This window comes from Mytilus trossulus, chromosome 6, assembly GCF_036588685.1.
Source record: "Mytilus trossulus isolate FHL-02 chromosome 6, PNRI_Mtr1.1.1.hap1, whole genome shotgun sequence".
Classification (NCBI taxonomy): domain Eukaryota; kingdom Metazoa; phylum Mollusca; class Bivalvia; order Mytilida; family Mytilidae; genus Mytilus; species Mytilus trossulus.
In genome coordinates this window covers 11319663-11342881 of record NC_086378.1, presented here as the reverse complement: position 1 = coordinate 11342881, position 23219 = coordinate 11319663, and the positions used below count along the sequence as shown (strand labels likewise).

General features: G+C 31.3%; 2 protein-coding genes across 5 annotated transcripts in view; one reads left to right on the top strand and one right to left on the bottom strand.

The window, feature by feature from the left end:
• LOC134720791 (alpha-2-macroglobulin-like protein 1) overlaps positions 1-23219 on the bottom strand; it is a 300001-nt gene that overhangs the window by 76826 nt on the left and 199956 nt on the right. The gene's annotated exons all lie outside the window — the stretch shown is intronic.
• Positions 3545-23219, top strand: part of LOC134720793 (probable G-protein coupled receptor B0563.6) — a 44739-nt gene continuing 25064 nt past the window's right edge. Inside the window, exon 1 of the mRNA XM_063583303.1 lies at positions 3545-3835. The gene's annotated coding sequence lies outside the window, so the exon portion shown is untranslated. The remainder of the gene's footprint in view (positions 3836-23219) is intronic.

Below are 23219 nucleotides of genomic sequence, written 5' to 3'. Positions count from 1 at the left end.
TTCTTATTGTGTTTACTGCGATATTTTGACTGTTTGGTGCATTCTTAAATTATATAGCCTATGAAATACATAGAAAAAAGTGTACAACATTTCATCCATTAAATGGTATGAGAAAATCAGCCATAATACGGATAAATCAGCCTGCGCAATAACGGTGACATTGTCCTACTGATATTAATTCGGAGTTAAAATTGGTTTTCGGACAGGGCCAATACGGAGTCCAATACTGAAAATGTCGTATTGAACACCGTATTTTCCCATGGGCTTATACGGGACTTTCGGTGTTTTGTAACGACTTGAAACGGAAACATTGCTCAACCGTTGCGATTACGACTGCCGATTAATCGTGAATGCGAAAAGACGAGTTCAGATACGAATTTTAGTATCTTCTTCAACTTCAAAATAAGTTGTTTAGTTTAAATGAAGAATATAAATCCTTTAATAAAAGTGTAATGAACTGGCTGTTTCTGTATTGGCCCTGCTATAGATTCAAGTCCTTTAATCAAAGTGTAATGAACTGGCTGTTTCTGTATTGGCCCTGCTATAGATTCAAGGTTAGTTGTATTGGATCCGGGACTCTTTTTTTTTTTTTTTTTTTTTTAAACAACTGCATTTTATTGGAAGCTGAATTGCACAGAGCATTTTATATATTTTCGCACCACGCCACGGCGTGCAGTGTTACAGTACTTCCGACGGTTGGTTTGTGCTTGGAGCTAGATGCTATTAAAATTTAAAAAAAGATATGAGAAACAGGGGCTCAGATGTAAATGACTAATAAGGTGTTTCTATTGCATCATGGCACGCTTTTATAACCACGTGATATAAGATATTATAAAAACTAGATCATTAAAATATGATCTTTGCAATGAGGTTAAAGATAAATGACAAAAACAAAAGTTATGATGCTGAGTAGACCACTTACATTACGTAATAAAACTTCATTCATGGAGGTGTATCTTTATAGCTTGTCCTACTACTGTCAGGTCGTATATATTTTGTTGTACATAAAAATTAAGATACTTTACATTTATATGTTGCAATGTTAATTAGACCTGATTATGAACTATTTAAAACATACAAAAAAAGATAATATACGATTATTTATATATGATTCGCATCAACTAAGAGGCTCATAACGTTTTTTTGTACGCTATATATCATCTCATATCAAAACTTCATTGATGTATTCTGTGGTTGTTCTACATAACATAAAAAAAAGAAACTTCACACATATATCTTTCCTTTTATCCTTGTTTCAGAAATGAATCTACTAAATCAATTAAGTTTCGATTTATAATAAATAGTATTTAGTTTGTTATAGGAAATTATTTCTTCTTCCCTTTTTTTCTGTTTTAGTAATTTGATCTGATTTCATTGAAATTAAAACAAGAAAAATCTGTAGCCATCTATATAAAAGATCTACACGCATTTTCAACTATAACTTACATTTGCTATCTACCTACTATAGTTGTTGCCCAAAATATCACAATAAAGGGGGAATCGAGTTAAGGTCAATAACTCCTATAAAATGTCAACTGAGATTGTGTGCTATGTTCTCCTATTTGTCTTGATGTTTATTTTTGCCGTCTACATTTTTTTTCTAGATCAACTAAAATCCCCCCCCCCCCCCCTTTTTCCTAAAAAAAATGCATAAAACGGTAAAATTCATCGTTAGAGAAACAAAATTGGCAAAAAATCGTCAGCAGTTCCTTATAGTAATTGGCTGACAATTGACGTTATGTTTTAAATTACCTCAGTGATGATTTCGACTATGTTGTCTTACAACTAGATTTTCTCATATTGACGTATTTGTAGATATGGTCATGTTGATCATTTTAGGTTTTCGAAGTTATGACAGTTTTATGTAAAACATCATAAAAAAATTATCATATGTATCATCGTGTAATGTGTTTTCGTACTAATAACAATTTTCACTGCTTACAGTTTTCACTGTTGAGTTTTTATTCCGGTGTTTACTCAAATTTAAAAAGCATGTCCTGTAGATTGATTTAAGGTATCTAGATTTTTTTTCAATGCTTACTACGATTTTTTACTGTTTCCGATTACTTTGCAATTTTTGTATGTCAAAAAAACGGCGTCATATGTTTTCGTATGAAATAAAAATTGGATCAGTACACGGACAGGAAATGACTACAAAATCCGAAAATTAATATTTTCTAAAGTCGTGGCTCTAATGATCGCTTGAATCATAAAAAAAAGTAAATAAATACTTTTCAGTACTAAACATTACTAGTAAATAGTTTTAGGTTGGTAAATTGTGTGCTGAAATTTTAAGATTTTGATTAATTTCAGATTGGCACCTGGTTTGTACAAAATACATTATTTTTTCTAAAATAAAATGCAGTTTTCAAAATTTGGGATTAAATATAAAAAGTCAAGACGGTTTCATCTTCATGAATCAAGGATGTATACAAAAAAATTATAAATGAAATATTGAATAATTAGATTTTGAACAACCATTTTATATAAGAACCCTACTAATTTTAACTCGCTGGTTTGTAATTAAAACGGTCCAAAAAACACATGACAGTCATATGTCTTGAAGATCCGGTATCTGACTTGCAAAAATCATATCTGGACTTTATTTTAACCCTTCAGAATTTTTTTCTATAGTTATTCTAGTGATGCATATTTTTGACATTAAATAAAAATGGCTAAATAGGTCAGTTTTATTTAATTTGTTCTAACGTCTTTAAAAAGCGACGTTGAATATGTTTTAAATATGTCAAGTTGTAGTGGTGTTGTTGTTCTAAATATAGAAACCGAAAAACACGCCACAATGTACGCGTATGCAGCCGAAACCGACGAAATGTGGTTGATACGAAAACATATGACATACGAAAACATATGACACGACGATATATTCATAAAAGTAAAAAATGTTCTTTCATAATAGTCAGAAAAACACTTTTGTAAACGTCAACAGACCCCGAACACTAAGTTATTAAAATAGCTCACTTGACACTTCCGGTCCGATGAGCTAAAAATAAAAGCATTATTAACCTAAAATTTAGTTTAATAAAAGCAGTTCCAATTTCCCCTTTACATTTATCATTAACAATTTTCCTGTCATAATTTGAATGAGGTTGATTTTGATTAATTATTGCTGGTATAATTCCAACTCTCTGTGGAATAATATTCAAGATTAAACACTTTGAACCATTTGGCATGATTGAAATGGCTGCCCATTAGATTCTGGCAGTTGTATTTTTACTGACATTTTCCAAAATAAAATGAAAAAGAAAAAAATACACTTGGTTGACGATGAATTTAATTGCTATTAACCCAAACTAGTTTATTATATTTTCAAAACATTACATATAATTAGTTTCAACATTATTATTCTCAATTATTCAATAATACAGTTGTATATTTACCTAAATTTAATGTATTACCCTTAGAAAGGTCGTCAATCTTAATGTCGTAAAAATAAATGAAGCCTATTTATGATATTTTTTTCTTCTTCGTTTTTGTTTTGCAGACTGTTACATATTATACAGATCGTAATGTGCATCACCCAGTATCTATTATTTGTTTTACACTCGATATCATTAATCGGCCTCTAGTTCATACAACTAACATATTGATGAGGTCTTCATTGGGAATTGAGAACAACTCGAGTGAAAACTTTAGCATGTAGCTCTCGCTGTGTTAGGTGGGACTTATTATCTACTACGAATCAATATCAAAGACAACTTGCTACAGAAACGGAGATGTTTACTTTCCGACAGGTAGCAGCAGATAATTGCTGCACGTGAAATGTTGTCGTCTGTTGAATTAAAACTTAGGATAGCTTCAAATTAGTTTAGTCAAGGTAAGTTACAGCTTTTTCTTTTTTTATCAAATTTGATCTAATTACTTTTTAATTTTAGAATGGGATACACAACTTTGTAAAGCACAATTATCAAATAAAAACAAATAATCATACCTTTATATTACATCGTAACTTGATGTAAATAGGATTTTTTTTTGTATGGCTCCTAAATAATTGTGACTTGTAAATCTCAAGTTGTTCTCGTTTTTATAGAGATTATTGTTTATATTTAACAAGGTATCAGCATACCAAATATTTATTATTATACAAGTAAGTGACAAACTATTTTGAATTATATTGGAACTAGTAAATGCAGTACTTGACAACATATATCTTACTATTACTAAAAAACATCTACTTTTAGAAAATCTTATGAACAAACAATAACTGAGTATTGAATGAAAAACAACATCTGCAACTCACAAAAATTACTGGTAAACACATATTTATATTTATTATATTCATAAATTAAGTGAAATCTTTAATACGATTTGACGGACCTTTTTTATGAATAAGGATACTGAAAGGTCATTATCATACTACTTAAGACAAATCTACCATAAAGAACAAAAACTGAACTTAATTTGAAAGAAATTCTATTTATTCAGTCATGCAATGTCAAATATATGTTTAACATAGTATTAATACTACTTATTAAAAGTAAAATCTTACCGAGACGTAAACTCAAGTAAGAAATTACCATATATTGACATTGTTTTCGGTTTGACCTCTTAAAATCAAATACATATTAAAAACAAAGTGATAGTAAGTATCTAGATGAAAAATATGGGTGAAGATTTTTTTTAGAAAATACCATTTATCTTTCGCGCTACAATTGCCCAGTGCACACAGCTGCAACTGTTAGGTTTCATCTGTTTAATGCGCCTGCCTATGATAAAGACGAAATGCTTCTGATAGCGATTGAGAAAATTAATTTCTGTGCATTTACTTATAAAGACGCAAGGAGTTTTGACTAGTTTCACAAAACATTACGATTTAAAGTACATAAAACTATTACATCAAACAAAACAATCTAAGATAAACAGTTGCTTCGTAATAATAAAAGTTTGGTTAAAATAACAGTCGCGTTGTCTGGCTGTGATGATTTCATAAAACCGCAGAATGTTCTGTTTTTGTATTCAATTGCAATAAGAGTCTGTAGTAAAAACTATATTTCCTTAACGAATCGTTCATGATTTAGGTTTCGTATGACTGTTTTTATATTTTTATAGAATACCTTAATGTGAGTTTTTTTGCTTTTGTATTCAATTGCCAGACAGTCAGTAGTAAAAAGTATATTCCTAATAACGGGTCGTTGTGAATTCAGATTCTTATGATTGTTTTTCATAGTGATTTTTTTGCTTTGGTCTGCAGGAAAGTTGATAGTAAAAACTATGTTCCTTATAACGAATCGACTTGAATTTAGGGTTCTTATGATTGTTTTTTTTCTTTCATAAAAAGACCTTAAGTCTTATATGGCCATCTTTGTAATAGACAACAATAGAAAATGTATATGTCGAGTTTAAATGGTTTATCAACACAACATGAAATATATTAATTGTGTTTAAAGTAATATTTAAATGAGTTTTTTTTTATTTCTACTCGAATGATATAAATCCACATCTCTCACAAGAATGTAATATCGTGGTCATCATAATAAAAACAGATGTTTTCCCGCATCTGTTGACCTATGGCTATCATACCTCGATTACTTTTTAATACACTTGTCGGCTATATTTGAACTAATTCTTAGATTAACAGCCTCTCGCGCTAAATCAATTCCGCCTATGCTGTTTTATTGCTTCAAGACTTTGCCACTATTTTAATAAAAATTAAAGAAAACCACAATACATTTGATTGGAGGTTTGGATTATAGTTGAATGACTTGAAACACAGCCCAACTGACAATCCAATTCAACGATATGATTCAAAGTCTGTTTGCGTTACACAGTTGTCTAATGCCAATTTAATTATATTAATTATACATTATGTGGAATAAATTGAAACATTAATATCGATGTGTTTAGAATTGTTTTTAAAAAAGATAGTTTCGTTTTCAAATGTTTTTTATATCTTATTTCACTATTATTACTCAATAATGTATTTCAATTTATTCTAATGAAGCTTTGTTCTACATATTTGAGTGCTTCAATTTGCATTTTCTGTAATTGAAAACCGTCGTTTTACAAGGAGTGTGCGTTGGATTTCAAAAATAACTTGTATCAATTTTAAAGAGTTACATTATCAATTTTACTTTGAATGGTAATTTCACTTAGAAAGTCTTGAGACGAGAGAGGTTGCATGTAAACCAGAATTAAATCACCTCTGAGCAGTCATACTCAAAACGATGAAACAATTATTCATTCTATAAGCACAAAAAAAAAGTCCTAGAAAAAACTAGAGGCTATACGAAATGGTACTCCGCTATTTGTAAAGTCCTTGTCTTGGTAATGGAAACCCCACCAAAGTTTAAGAATAAACACAACTGAATGGGACAATGAAATACAAATCTAAATGGTAGTGATTCTGATAATGTTTCTTTGGATTAAAATTATGGGTGTATAATAATCGGATACACATGTATAGAATAGTGTGCATATACATGTACAAGTGTATGTCGAAATTCGTATCAAATACACACAAAAGTAAACTTAACGATGGTTTCGATTTCGGTGAAATAATATGAACAAAAAGAACAAAATAAGAGTAAGAGTTATTGACATTTTCATATATATATGTCACGTGGTTACGTAGCAATTGGAATTTTAAGGTTGAGGGACCGAGGGACAACGAGCAAGCGAACGAACGAACAGACGGACGGAGGGACGGGATCTCTAATCGCTATATTCCGCCATCTTAAGAAATGCTAGATAGAAATACTATATTGAACTGATATTTCCTATTCTCCTTAATGAAAAGATCAAGTGTTCTTACAATATTGAAAGGTAACACATTATTTTTTTATCGATAAAACACTAAGGTCATGGTCAGAAGTCAACAGGAAACAAGAAATTAGTTAATAAAACATTAAAAACCTTTCGTAGTATCATTGACAACATGTAAAGAGCACACGTCCTTATTTCCATATCAACTTAGAACTTATATCGACAGATGTTAACTAATAAAAGATATAGTCATTAGTCGATGGAGATTAGTTTTCAAGTACATTTTATAGGATGAAATACTTGTAAAAATAGCCAATTACATGGAACATGTACGCTTGATTGTAATCTAACATAAAAATATCTTTGTACTGCCTTATATCACACTGTTTACTTCCCCTTGAAGAATAGTTTTATAACAATATTGATAGAAAAGTGTCATCTACAAAGGCACAATGGTCCCGTTCTCGGTAAATTCATAATCTTTGTGAAAGTATCGCATATACTTTTATAATTGCAATTCCATTTACTCCTATCCTATTGTATGTCGTTTAGACGTTAAGCAAGTACTAACCAATCTCATAAATTATATTAAAAACATTATCCAGATTACCTGAGCTGCATTTGGTAAAACCTTTAGGAATTTTTGGTCCTCTTCATCTTCGAATTTATTTGGCGTTTTTTTATGCCCCACCCACGATAGTAGAGGGGCATTATGTTTTCTGTTCTGTGGCTCCGTTCGTTCGTTCGTTTGTTCGTCCGTCCGTCCGTCCGTCCGTCCGTCCGTCCGTTCGTCCGCAGGTTAAAGTTTTTGGTCAAGGTAGTATTTGATGAAGCTGAAGTCCAATCAACTTGAAACTTTGTACACTTGTTGCTTATGATATGATTTTTCTAATTTTAAATCCAAATTAGACTTTTGACCCCAATTTTACGGTCCACTGAACATAGAAAATGAAAATGGGAGTTTCAGGTTAAGGTTTTGGTCAAGGTTGTTTTTGATGAAGATGAAATCCAATCCACTTGAAACTTAGTACACTTGATGCTTATGACTATGACCTTTTTAATTTTAAAGCCAAATTAGATTTTTGACCCAATTTCACGGTCCATGGAACATGGAAAATGATAGTGCCAGTGGGGCATCTGTGTACTTTGGACACATTCTTGTTGATTCTAGCGTCACTGATGAACCTTTTCATACGAAACGGACGTCTGACGTGCAGGACTATAAGCCTTATCCTATATGCGTTTTTTTTTCTTGTTGTAAAGCCATGCTCATTTTCAGGAGTCCAAACTTATGAAAAAAATTGAGGAAAACAAACTTGTATATTTACCAATCTAATAATGTACAATTTTTAATTTGTAAATCAATATAGCCATTTAAAATACAAGATGTATATAATATTTAGCGCCAATACATATGACTTTTAAAGTAGATCAATTAAATCGATCCTTCGTGTTTCCTTCGTGGAGAGATTACACCTTCTATTAACCAATACAAAGGTTAACGTATTCCAAGGCAAATTAATTGCATCCAATGACCATCATCAAGGTCATGTGCACTTTTTTATATTTACATCAACAAAAAGAATGACACTCCAGTTGAACGTTTGTAGGTGGTTTACAACTGGAAATATCTTTATTTTCTTTTTTAACAAACTTATATAATTCTTCAACAGTTTATATAACTTTATTATTTCCCCTTCATTATGCAAAAGGACATTTTTCCGTCAAATTAAAACTAACTGTAATCAAATATGAATGGTGATAATAAACTGCTATATTGAATGAATCTTATGATTGACAGTTTTCGTACATTTCATTCATTATGTAAATGTGTTCGGTAAACTAGCCTGATGATTCTAAATTAGATTCTCCTAAAGTTTCGTTAAAATTTCAATTTACACCATAAATAATTCAATAATGAAACATTAAGGTTTTGAAATGAATTTCCTTTTCTCTAATCATTTGACTAACAATGTAAATAAAATAAAAACAAATGGAAAGACATTTCACGTTAAAAATATTTTCACTTAAAGTGTATTTTTTTTTTACAAATGTGCTGTCAATTAATGCAATCTCCTTTAATTGTTTGGTTGTTATTTGCGTTAACGTTTAGTGGCAAATGTTTCAATTTCCATTCAGTAAGGGGAAACTATATATATATATATATATATGCAAAAGTGATGCAAGTATGATATAAGGGTAGTGAAATTGTATAAATAGTATAAATAATTGGAATTATTCAACGTTTGTGACGTTAAAAGTATAATTCGTCGTCCATTAGCAGTTTTCTCAATAAAATTGTGTTCTGAAGAACATTTTTTAGATTCACTACGGAAAAAAATAACCATGCATTCAATGTGTCTTGAATATCAATTTTATTACTTCTCAACACAACATATAATCGAAACACCCGACGAGCTTAGTCTTAAGGCATAGGACAACTAAATTACAAAATGTTCCATGTAAGACAATTTTTGGTTCATTCCACATTTTCTTTTATAGTTTTTTCCTATCTAAATTATAATCAAGATTTTAATAACTATAACATGACACATTCTGCAAATTATGACATAAACTGCAAACCTGCCTCACAATTATCCCCCTGTATACATTTTTCGTCCGCAAAAAGTTGAAGTTCATTTAAAAATAGTTCATTCAATAACGTTCTAAATCTGTTACAATGAACGTCATGGTCATCGCAAACTGGATTGCATATAAGCTAACAGTCATGCCATCATAAGTGAGGCTGCACATTCTTTAACGTTAACAATAACTAATGACGTTACAACAGGTGCCAAATAAAAATCCGAGCCAGAACTTAATCTCAAATATTATTTGTGCGAAAAAGTTGCAGCGAAATCAGCAAGTATTCTATACATGAAAACTAAGTGTTGTGTATATGTACTTTGATAGTTGTGTGCTAATTTTAAGAACGTCTTCACTGGTTGCATATCTACTTTGATATTTGTGTGATAATTTTAAGAACGTGGTTGTATATGCTTTCTTTACAAATGTTCTCCTGGTGTTCAACCAGTATACTACTCAAGAAAATATTCCTGAACTACTGCATTACATAATTCTTTGTTAAGATGGACTAAATGAGAATGTGTATTTGAAACTCAGTGACAGTGATTGTTATTATAATATACTAAGAAACTATTTAATGAGAAGTGGCCTTTAAAAAAAACGCCTGCTTTTAGCTTTGAGCTGTTGGGTTCGTATTCGATTTTAAAGTTTTCTCTAGAATGTTTTGTCGGCTGTGTAGATCTGCTCATTTTTGTAAATTTCGGACAATATTGTCTGTCAATCAGGTAAAATATGACTCTTTGTATATAAACTTTCTCTAATTCCTTATCAATTACCCTTTCAGTAAATTAGATACAGCGATTTTACTATTAAGATCTCGTTAAGTGGAGTTTCTTGTGTTTTGTACATAAACTCATCAGTTCGGTCTCTTGCCGTTTAAAAGAAAATCTGTTTGGACTTGGTCTTAAAATTAAGATTTCAGCTTTCAAAAATTATTTCAAATTGTCATCACCAGAACCTGTTGTCATGAGACAAGTCGTGCCTCACTTTCCATGGTGTATTCGATTAACATATCTTTTAACCTATATCTGGACATTTTGATATATGATCTTTCTACTTGCATGTTGCATTTAATCGACAAAGAGTCATTTCGTTAGAAAGCTTCTAAAGTCCAGACATAAATGGGTTCAGAGTACATTATACATTTCACTGCTGTGTAGGTCAAGATGAGCCTGTGCCTTTTATGCACTACAGCAGCGGACTGTTACAATGAAATAAACTATTAAAATTCGTGTTTAGCATACATGTTTCTTCATGCGTTAAATAAGTGAACAATAAATGAAGATATGCCTTAAACTTTTTACCAGATGATGAAACAAATCAAGATGCATCTTTGATTGTCCCTACTGAATTCCCGCCATAAATTCCAATCTACCTACACTGCATTGAAAGGATCTCAAAACGTTCTCATTGACAGAACAAATCACCACAGATCTATCATCATAAATAAGAATTGGTTTTTATATGCAATCTCTAAGCGATGGACACTGTTGTATTATATTATGAGAAAAAAATAATTACTCTGCATGTGTGAATGCTTTTTGACAGATACGCAGATGTACATTTCAATCGTATCCAAAATCTTACCAATTATCTTTATTTCTAGTTGACCTGGGTTTTACTGATATATCCAAAGATAAAAAAAAACCTATCAGCAGTATTCGAAAAATGTCAATCCTACTAGTGGAAATCTATATATAACTGACAGTGAAAAACAAATGATTTGACCACATAAGATGACCGCTGCACGGATTGACCAATTGATATAAAGTTATATGACATTTTAAGTGTAGGAGAAGTCCGACCTTATAGCCATAGATAATTACAATTCACAAAATCTACATATATATTAGTCATATTGAATTTTATGTATTCTGCACCCGAAAAATACTTTCGACCTTTTTGTTATAACTCGATTTCGTCTTCAGCATGAACGAAATCCATAAATATAATGTACTTCTAAATTTTAAAAAATGATACTATTTCAACAACTGTAGAAACTAAATAATGATGCTATTATAGAATTTTATCTGGTTTGCGATCATATTATATTATAATAAAATGAAAATAAACTTCATTTCTGGTTAGATTTATCGTTTTTCAAGACATTAATCAGATATAGCATTAATACATAAACAAACAGCAACAAAAACTCAGAACAAACTGCTAAATAAAAAATTGATGTACACATGAGCATTGGATACATTATTCAATGGAAATATATATGTTTCATATACATCAATGAAAATTTTGATAAAAGGGAATAGAAGCTATCTGTAATATTAAAGGTTTTAACGTTGTGACAACCCTTTGATAATATTGCTTTTTTATGTATTTATACATTATTTAGCTTCCTACATTTTTGCTCAGAAAATTTCATACGAGTTTATTTAGAAAGTTCAATTTGTTGATTTACAAAGGCATTTGAGCATGTTGATCACGAATATGGCGGCAAACGGATATTACTGTAGCTCAAAATAAGCAAATCTATTGCTTTACTTCTATAACTGGATTTTACAATTATGTTCAGTTGAGACTGAATAAGTAATGCAAATAAAAAAGACCTCAGAGCTGGACCGAATAATAAATTGGCTACTGAAATTTTTCTTCAATTTCAAGTTGTAAATTATAACGACTGAGTCTATTGAAACCTCTAAGTCAAATAATTTGTTAAGTTCAGTAGTATGACTATTAGCGTTCAATGATTCGTCTACAACCTATACAAAAATGTTAACTAGTATGTTCTGATGGTCAGACAGAGTCCAGACCTCGTTCTATATCTGTATTATGAACTCGTTTGTTATCTGCTTCACATATACCACTGATGTATTCTATAGATGTGGACACACCCCTACTCAGTTTTGTTATTTTTCTCGTTTGTTATCTGCTTCACATATCGCAAATGATGTGTTCTATAGATGTGGACACATTCCACTCAGTTTTGTTATTTAACTCGTTTGTTATCTGCTTCACATATACCACTGATGTGTTCTATAGATGTGGACACATTCCTACTCAGTTTTGTTATTTAACTCGTTTGTTATCTGCTTCACATATCGCCACTGATGTGTTCTATAGATATGGACACATTCCTACTCAGTTTTATTATTTAACTCGTTTGTTATCTGCTTCAAATATACCACTGATGTGTTCTATAGATGTGGACACATTCCTACTAAGTTCTGTTATTTTTCTCGTTTGTTATCTGCTTCACATATCGCCACTGATGTGTTCTATACATGTGGACACATTCCTACTCAGTTTTGTTATTTTTCTCGTTTGTTATCTGCTTCACATATCGCCATGGATGTGTTCTATAGATGCGGACACATTCCTACTCAGTTTTGTTATTTAACTCGTTTGTTATCTGCTTCACATATCGCCACTGATGTGTTCTATAGATGTGGACACATTCCTACTCAGTTTTGTTATTTAACTCGTTTGTTATCTGCTTCACATATCGCCATGGATGTGTTCTATAGATGTGGACATATTCCTACTCAGTTTTGTTATTTAACTCGTTTGTTATCTGCTTCACATATCGCCATGGATGTGTTCTATAGATGTGGACATATTCCTACTCAGTTTTGTTATTTTACTCGTTTGTTATCTGCTTCACATATCGCCATGGATGTGTTCTATAGATGTGGACACATTCCTACTCAGTTTTGTTATTTAACTCGTTTGTTATCTGCTTCACATATCGCCATGGATGTGTTCTATAGATGTGGACACATTCCTACTCAGTTTTGTTATTTTTCTCGTTCGTTTTCTGCTTCACATATCGCCATGGATGTGTTCTATAGATGTGGACACATTCCTACTCAGTTTTGTTATTTTACTCGTTCGTTTTCTGCTTCACATATCGCCATGGATGTGTTCTATAGATGTGGACACATTCCTACTCAGTTTTGTTATTTTACTCGTTCGTTTTCTGCTTCACATATCGCCATGGATGTGTTCTATAGATGTGGACACATTCCTACTCAGTTTTGTTATTTTACTCGTTCGTTTTCTGCTTCACATATCGCCATGGATGTGTTCTATAGATGTGGACACATTCCTACTCAGTTTTGTTATTTTACTCGTTTGTTGGATGTGTTCTGTTTAAGTGGGAACATTCTCTCTTTTAGTTGTTTATTACTTTGTTACCTGCCTGACATATTAACATGCACATGTTTCATTCCCATTCTGTTTTCGTCGTCTACATGTTAGTTACCTGCTTCACATATCACTAATGATGTGTATTGCTTCCGAGGACATATTCCCACCCTTTTTCAACTTTTGTATTCTGCTTCACATATCACCAATGATGTGTATTGCTTCCGAGGACATATTCCCACCCTTTTTCAACTTTTGTAATCTGCTTCACATATCACCAATGATGTGTATTGCTTCCGAGGACATATTCCCACCCTTTTTTCAACTTTTGTAATCTGCTTCACATATCACCAATGATATGTATTGCTTCCGAGGACATATTCCCACCCTTTTTTCAACTTTTGTAATCTGCTTCACATATCACCAATGATGTGTATTGCTTCCGAGGACATATTCCCACCCTTTTTTCAACTTTTGTAATCTGCTTCACATATCACCAATGATATGTATTGCTTCCGAGGACATATTCCCACCCTTTTTTCAACTTTTGTAATCTGCTTCACATATCACCAATGATGTGTATTGTTTAAGTGGATACATTCTCAACCTGTTTTCGTCGTTCTTTCGTTTGGTACCTTCTTTACATAATACCATCATCATGGATTTGTTCTGTTTAAGTGGACACATTCCCATCCTGTTTTCATTGTGTGTTACCTGCTTCACATATTGCCATGAATGCGTTCAATAAAGTGGATACACTCCCAACCTGTTTTCGACGCGTGTTACCTGTTTCACAAATATCGCCATGTTTGTGTTCTATTAAGTGGACACATTCCCATTCTGTTTTCATCGTGTTTTACCTGCTTCACATATGGACATGAATGCATTCTATTAAGTGGATACACTCCCAACCTGTTTTCGTCGTTCATAAGTTGTGTTTCTCGCTTTACATTTTAACACGGAAGTGTTCTATTTATCCTGTCTTTGGTTTTAGGTTTTAATGATTTTTTCTAATATGTTGTTGTCTTGGATATATAGTTTCGGCTTGTATATTTATTATCTTCAATCTTCATGGTGTTAAAGTTTGGAAATAAAAATTAGATATATAGAATAAGTAATCTTTCCGTCTCTTGTCGAGAGAAGTATCTGTTTTCTATTTGATTAAAATACACTGCACTCTAATCTTTTATCCTTTCCATTGATATCGATCTAAAATGTGCATTTCTTGTTTTTATTGAAGATAGTAAGTTGAATTGATTTCTAAACAAATAGGGAAGATTTACTAAAGTTCTACCGATCTTATGTTATGTGATCACGATAAAATAAATTGAAGACCTCTAGAAAACCTGCTCTTGGAACTTGAGAGTCTAGCTATCTTCAATTACAGCATGATTAAATCCTTTAATTCAATAGTGCTTTCTCACCTCTAGATTTTCTTTATCTATTCTAATGTCAATTTTAGGGCATTAGATTCATGTCAGCTTCTCCAAGCATGTTATCAGATAATATGGCATTAGAATAGCGAAAATTACATTTCCGAGACATAAATGTAATTAAAATCGGGGAATCAAAGTCAAAAATGTCAGCCAGGTCTGTGCTAACGCATTGAGATGGTTTTTATAAATGAACATCTGACTGCTCAGATTTACATTTGAAAGGAAACAATCATAGAATGATATTTTTAAATAAATAATTGATATCCCAAAAATATCAGAAAGTTAATATTTGTGTCTGACACATTCACTGAACATTTCCGCATTGATGTTTTAATGAATAATAAATTTATCGGTAAATGTTAAATGGCAAAATATAATTTTCTGATTTTGATAAAAGCTTAAAAAAAAATGTAAACATTAACTTGCGTTCTTTTCTTATGTATTAACGTTTAATTTGATTCTTTTCTCAAAGTTCAGTATTTTTGTAATTTTTAATAAAACAAAATCTTCATACACACAAATGCAGTTTTTGGCTCATATCTCTGAAACCAAATTCTAACGAGATAGTTATCGAATACACCGGTAAACTCACCGATATTGAAGTTTGGTACAACCATACGTTCAATAAAAAATGTATTGTCACGATTATTTTTTTCTTTCTTTTCATGTTTCAATAAAAATTAGGAAATGTTTTAAAAAAACAAAGTACTATTCAACATAAAATTTATCCATCGTATCTGAACATCATGCTTTATATCTCTATTATTTATTGATTGGAATTATGACGAAGTTTATCAATTTTATGATCAATAATGTAAATGTTCAAATAGCGTACACCTTTATACAATTATTGCATCCTCAAAGTTTTAGATTTTTTTTTTATTGAACTTCTTTGGCCTTACAATATGGAGAACATGCCTGAAGAATAAATTCCAGGCTTACCTACTATATTACCTTTATTCGAAAAAAAAATAATAGATTGATTTCACTTTGTAAAAAAACCAGAAAATGCCAATAACAAACCATGGTGTTCATAAAATCAAAAGACAACGAGTTGAAAAAAAAAAACGACGAAACGACATACAACAATACAAAAAGACTTAACAACATCTTTGACAGAAAGAACTACTAGTATCATTAACTGAAAAATTCCTTGCGTGGTTAATATATTGAAACTAAGAACGAAAAAAACACATGCAAACTCAGTTCGATTCCAAAACAAATTCCATTCTCAGTTTTAAGATTGCATAAATGTCAGATTCCCGACTTTTTAAAGCAAAACATCATCTGGAATTAGAGTAACAACCCGTAGAATTAACCAATTGATTTTTTTCACCTGGTTCATTTTAGTTTCTTTGCTAGAAAACAAAAGTCTTAAAATACCAGAGTCCTAGTCCTTGGGGTCAAAGCACCGGAAACTAAAAGTCTACAATCACAAGCATAATCATTGACAATATAGATCAAAATATATTTGTTGGGACTTCAATTTAACTTTATATTCAAATCTAACTAGTACGGATGTCAACTGTTTCGTTTTATTTTTTTAGCTACTAAACAATGGTTGTTTTCACCTTATAAATGATCTTTATGGTTAGTTTTACAGCTACTAAACAATGGTTGTTTTCACCTTATAAATGATCTTTATGGTTAGTTTTACAGCTACTAAACAATGGTTGTTTTCACCCTTTTCACCATAGTTTTTTAGCTACTAAACAATGGTTTTTTTCACCCTTTTCACCTTAGCTTTTTAGCTACTAAACAATGGTTGTTTTCACCCTTTTCACCTTAGTTTTTTAGCTACTAAACAATGGTTGTTTTCCCCCTTTTCACCCTTATAAATGATCTTTATGGTTAGTTTTACAGCTACTAAACAATGGTTGTTTTCACCCTTTTCACCTTAGTTTTTTAGCTACTAAACAATGGTTGTTTTCACCCTTTTCACCTTAGTTTTTTAGCTACTAAACAATGGTTGTTTTCACCCTTTTCACCTTAGTTTTACAGCTACTAAACAATGGTTGTTTTCACCCTTTTCACCTTAGTTTTTTAGCTACTAAACAATGGTTGTTTTCACCCTTTTCACCCTTATAAATGAACTTTATGGTTAGTTTTACAGCAATGAAAATTTAGATTCTAGTCTGTTGTGTCGTAAGTTTTTCTACTAAGTATTTTATTTAATTTACAATAATTTGAATGCAGTTCATTGCCTTTTTCATCAATTTACTATAGTTTTACCAGACTAATAGAATAATAGGATGACGATGTCAACAGATATTGGACTATTAATGATCTTAGAATACAAATTATACGCAACATTTTTTAAACCTTCAAGGACATTGTCTTATCAGAAATGTTTTCCATGTTTTTAGTGTTTTTCTAATTTTCTGTTTTTAATATTCAAGGATATTTATCAGCAGTGTTTTTCTTTGTATTAATCTACTTTACTATCAAATCATTTAAAGTTCGTTTCGTACTGCCAGTCTATATTTTCTATTCTAATGCAACATCGTTTGTAACGTTCATTTAGATTGGATAACGTCGCCAGAATATTCTCTAGTAATCCGCTCTATTACAAATACAAATTCAAAGTTTTAAACATTTTATGCAAAGTCAAAGACTTCATTTCCTGCTGTTTTATTCCCTATAAACAAAATTTTAAACCTCATGAAATTATTTGTGAACGATTCAAGTTTCAATGAAATAACAGTTAAGATAGAGAAATAAATATCAGCACATAAATCTTCAGAAAAACGGAAAGATAGAAGCTAATAGTACAAGTTGTATACGAAAAATTAACAAATAATTCATATTTATACACTTAATGCCAATAAACAATATCAGTAAATGTTTCATAATGTCTCAACAATGACATTAACAGTACTAATACTAATGAACGAATTTTGAGTCATTGAACAAAAACGGTTCTTTGCATGAATAATATATAAAAGATAACTAATTACTTTTTAAAATCTAGCTTTGAAGCTTTAAATATAAGTTTAAAATGAAAATATTTCAGTAATTATTTTATTTCAGTATTTTGTCAATGTCTAGTTTGGCAATTGAAAAAAAACAATGAAATATTTAGTTACAGGGTACTACCGTCCCTAAGTTACACGGTACTTCCGTCCCTAAGTAACAGGGTACTTCCGTCCCTAAGTAATAGGGTACTTCCGTCCCTAAGTTACAGGATACTTCCGTCCCTAAGTTACAGGGTACTTCCGTCCCTAAGAAACAGGGTACTTCCGTCCCTAAGTTACAGGGTACTTCCGTCCCTAAGTAACAGGGTACTTCCGTCCCTAAGTTACAGGGTACTTCCGTCCCTAAGTTACAGGGTACTTCCGTCCCTAAGTTACAGGGTACTTCCGTCCCTAATTAACAGGGTACTTCCGTCCCTAAGTAACAGGGTACTTCCGTCCCTAAGTTACAGAATACTTCCGTCCCTAAGTTACAGGGTACTTCCGTCCCTAAGTTACAGGGTACTTCCGTCTCTACGTTACAGGGTACTTCCGTCCCTCAGTAATTCTTTTCCCATTGAATATACTAAAGATGTAATTATGTTGATGCCATAAACTAAGTCAACTTTTAAGTTAATAAAACTGCCAAACCAATTTAGCAGGAATTAAAGCAATAATCCAAGAATGTTTTTACATAATAACCACCTAATTTTTATCTGTTAATTACAAGTTTAATGTGTCTAAATGGAATACAATAATAGCCAGATTATTTATAACATATCTAGTAGTTAATATTTCGTAACTATATGTCGACAGCATTTATGAAGAAAGCACCTTTCTTACCATGAAATACTTATCTACATGACAAGCTTTCTAATAAATTACATCGTCTCCGCTGTGAAAGTTCTCTTTTTCAATAAAACTGTAAAAATTGCTGGAAGTAATTACAATGGATTGCATTTAAACACATTCCGTAATTCAAATAACATCCAAAGGATATTATCATTAACTTTAAATATATTTTATAGTGCCAAAGTAAGCTTGGTGTCGAGTCAGGATAAGCTATTTTTATATAGTATACCGTAATGAAAACGTTGGTTAACCGACATTGTACAGATTGTTAAAAAAACTTTTTACAAAAACTTTGCTAATGGATTATCATGGTTATGTTATTCGTGTATTTAAATCAAAAAGTGCTGCATATAACAATGGCAATGCAATCATGTACTGTTTGACATTAATGCATGAAGTTTTCTTATGTCATTCAAATTACGCTTTAATATATTTAGACCTATTAAAGTCAATGTGATTTTACTCATTTTTTTATATAATAAAGTTTTCATTGATATAGCGGTATGTTCCCTTAGTCTATGTGGTTTGGCATCTGTGGGTGTTCATCTTATGACAATGATCATAAGTCTATGTGGTTTGGCATCTGTGGGTGTTCATTCTATGACAATGATGCCTTCTACCGTCACTCAATCATTTGGGTTTATCATTTGGAAACCATTGTTTGCCATTATGTTATATTATACAGAAAAAGTAATTGTCTTTCTTTTTCCAATCTAGACCTAGACATTATTAAGCATTTTTAGTCTTTAAAATTAGACCTGTTCTGACAGACGTCACAAACAAGTAGAGAAATGTACATAATAAATATATTAAAAAAATAACGTTGTAGCTTGATTCTTTAAAACAAGATCAAAATATGGTATCATGACAAAAATAAGAAAAGTGGTCATTGATATTTGCCAATAAGACAACTATCCACCAGAGACATAACGGCTTCCCTGGACGTTGGATCATTGTAAATACAGGGTCTCTTGTGTATACTTCCCTGGGCGTTAGATCATTGTAAATACAGGGTCTCTTGTGTATACTTCCCTGGGTTATACAAGGTAAATTCAGGTGATTTTCAATAAATGTATTTAAAACTGAGTCTTCAAAAATCGAAAAAAAAACGGCTTAGAAGTTAACAACTAATATGTTACCCTACAACCTCCAAAACTGAGCAAGACCCATATGGTGAATCACATATTACATATACAACTAATAGGTTACCATACAGCCTTCAAATTGAACAAGACCCATATGGTTGATCACATATTACATATTATGTTCATCATTCCTTTTCCTAATTTCCCCCTTTTTAATTTCTCCTGCTTTAGATAAGATGACAGATCTTATATGTTTACTCCTACTATTTGTATAATATCTACATTTGGCAGATGGAATGACTGAAATAACGGATTATTGCTATTCTGCAGAATATCTATTACCGTACATGTAAAACCAATACAATCTGTCAATGCCAATGATTCATCCAATCTCCGATCTTTTTACAAACTTTAATCAAATGATTTCTTGGCATTGCTTTCTTTTATGAAAATAACAAAACAAAGAACTTGATTCAGAACTCGGTTTTAAAAATCGTTCAAAAATGTCAGTTTCAATTAAAATAAGACAGGTTGAATTATTCTATTATTTTCATATTGCTTTGCATTTTAATGTATCATCCATTTGGGACAATTGATAATTTATATCTAGCTCTTTTTCATGATCATGTAAGAATCTAACTGTGAAAGTTTTATGAAATTTTAATTGAATACATATTATTTATGTTACATGGGAGAGATTCGGATTGTTATATTATTGACAACACATCGTATAAAAAACTTAATGTGTATCTAGCTTTATTATAAAAACATACCAACACGTTTTATTTTCATTGTAATAAATTTCTGCCGTTGTAGAAATATTTTTTTAATTATATATGCATAAAGGACTCATAAAGCAGACTAGACCAATCCTAATGGTAGTTCGATTTTCATTGTGCATGTTTTAAATGTGTTGTTCTTACGCTGTTGTCGACATTAGTAGTGATATATACGAATTAAGATATTTGAACGCATTTCTTTTATCCCACAAACGAAAATGCACGATAAAACATCATTCTGGGCTTTTGAACTCTAAAGTCAAAAATAATTATAAATATACCAAATAAAATCTTACAAATGTTAGTAAGATACCCTTTCAGATAACAATATTTATATCTTAATTTTGTCTTTCATATTTGCATTTCTTTGAGGTGTCCGTAGGTGGCCTGTTGCAAGGCAAAATTTCTGTCCCTATTCAATTTCATAATCCCCTCATTTTCCAGTGGCAGTCCAAATTTCCCAGACCATCATCCCAATGGCCTCTATTATAACAAGACCTACCTATTGAATTTATTATTAACTTGTTCTCGTCCTGAACATGCATAAAATATTTCTCACAGGACACTAAGCAACCAACAATCAATCAATAAATGCAATAGAGCTTCAAACTTCTTATCGTCATGAAAATGCCTGAAATATTTGCCACTGTACGTTAAGCAATTAACAATCAATCAATCGAACTTTGAAGCTATCAAAACTGTAAAACAAAGCCTATACCCATAGGGAATTGAAACGGGTATATATGAGATAATTGCTAAAGAAACAAATTGAAACGGTTTTTACAATTTTTCCCATATGCTTGGTTCATCACAGATTATACTTTTTAAGATTTTATAAGGGCTTAAATTGGTTCATAATAACTTTTCTTAAGACTTCTTATTAGATCAAGGGGCCTTTTATAGCTGACTATGCGGTATGTGCTTTCTTCATTTTTGAAGGCCGTACGGTGACCTATAGTTGTTAATGTTTGTGTCATTTTGGTCTTTTCTAGATAGTTGTCTCATTGGCAATCATACCACATCTTCTTTTTTATATCGTCAGTTGGGTGGGTTTTCATAATTTTACATCCGTAAATAGGTCATATATATATTATGGGTGTGGCTTTTTTTATAAAGTTAGTGCAGTGCCCTTTAGATGTTAAAAGCTTCATTCTTTGGTTTTCGGTAGATATTTAGTTGTCTCATTGACGACTAAATTAAGTCTTCTTATTTTATATATCCGATACTTTGTCTACAAATTCAATAATTTTCTAAACACATAACAGATACAGTTAATAAAAATTGAAATAAAATGTTAAAAAAAATAATTTCTGTAGCGCTATATAAAAATGGTAATGATGGACACACGTCTACAACATTAAACAGTCGGAAGGCTTACACCTTAACTCTCGTCAAATGCATATTAATTAAAATAAGTTCCGTTCTACCAATTATTTGTCTAGTAATCTTAGGATATTCACCGGGTGAACTATTCGATTTTGACAGAACTTATTACTATCAATCAACTGCACGCTATCTTGTAGGTATGGCTGTTAAAAAAAAGTAGAGAACGCAAGTTCAACCATAAGGCTTTCAAATGGAATAACATTCTTTTTTATGTCGCAATGAGAGTAATGTTTAATAACAGGACAATGACATAATAATGTTAATTCCGCTATAGTAGATACCTCAATTACGATTTAAACTGGTTTACTAAAAGCTTCTTACTATTTTGCTCTCTTCTATGATAATACTCATTTCGTATCAAACCTAGAAAGAAATGGAAGTGACTGAAAACAATTACCACCAGACAGAATTCACGTTATTTTAGGTGTCAAACAGTATGATAGACATATTTAACCTCAATATCAGGTTCAACGTTGTATATATTGGCTTCAATACGCAGCCATGTTCTGTTAATATATTTAAAAGTAACACAAAAAACCTAAAATTATAAACGGAATGCTGTGTCGATATATTTCCAATTGGTTTTTATTCATACCATGCCTCGTTCTGATGAATATACCTTTTACTAATTTAACAAAATCCTGTAATAATCAGTATGGTATATGTATTCCAGCTGCTAGTAACAATGAACAAATATTTTCACATGCAAATATTTAAAATATTGACGCTTACAATCACAATAAACATGTGAAATTAGAAGAAGGCATAAAGAAAACATTGTTTTTGTAAAACGCGTAAAACCTTGACCACTGAACTTCGGATATCATTCTAGTTATATGGAAATGTTCTGATAAATAGCTTTGTATTCGGCGTGTTCCATCACAGAACCTGTAAGATAGTACTTTCGATTGGAGAGTTAGATATTGTTTTGATCTTGATATATTTATTGGGAAATTAACTTACATGAAAATGTAACTCAGTGCTGAAAACACGCTGACAGAAAGTCAGAGTAAGCTAACAATGCAATAATTATAAAACAGTTTCCCCATCATCGAAATCATTCAAGGTTGATGTTTTACATAGCTGAAAGTGCATATAATTCCCAAGCTGGGGACTTGCTTTGTTCTCTTTCTCGTTAATAAAGGAAATCAAATAAAAAGATTCATATAAATAGTTGTCATAAGCAACGAAGCATAACGCACGAATTAACATACATCTTCCTTTAATTGAAACATCAGTCGATACGGTATACATCGGCCTTGTAAGTATGACAATAGAAGTGCGTGATATATAATCCATGTAAAACTGGAAAACAAATATGAT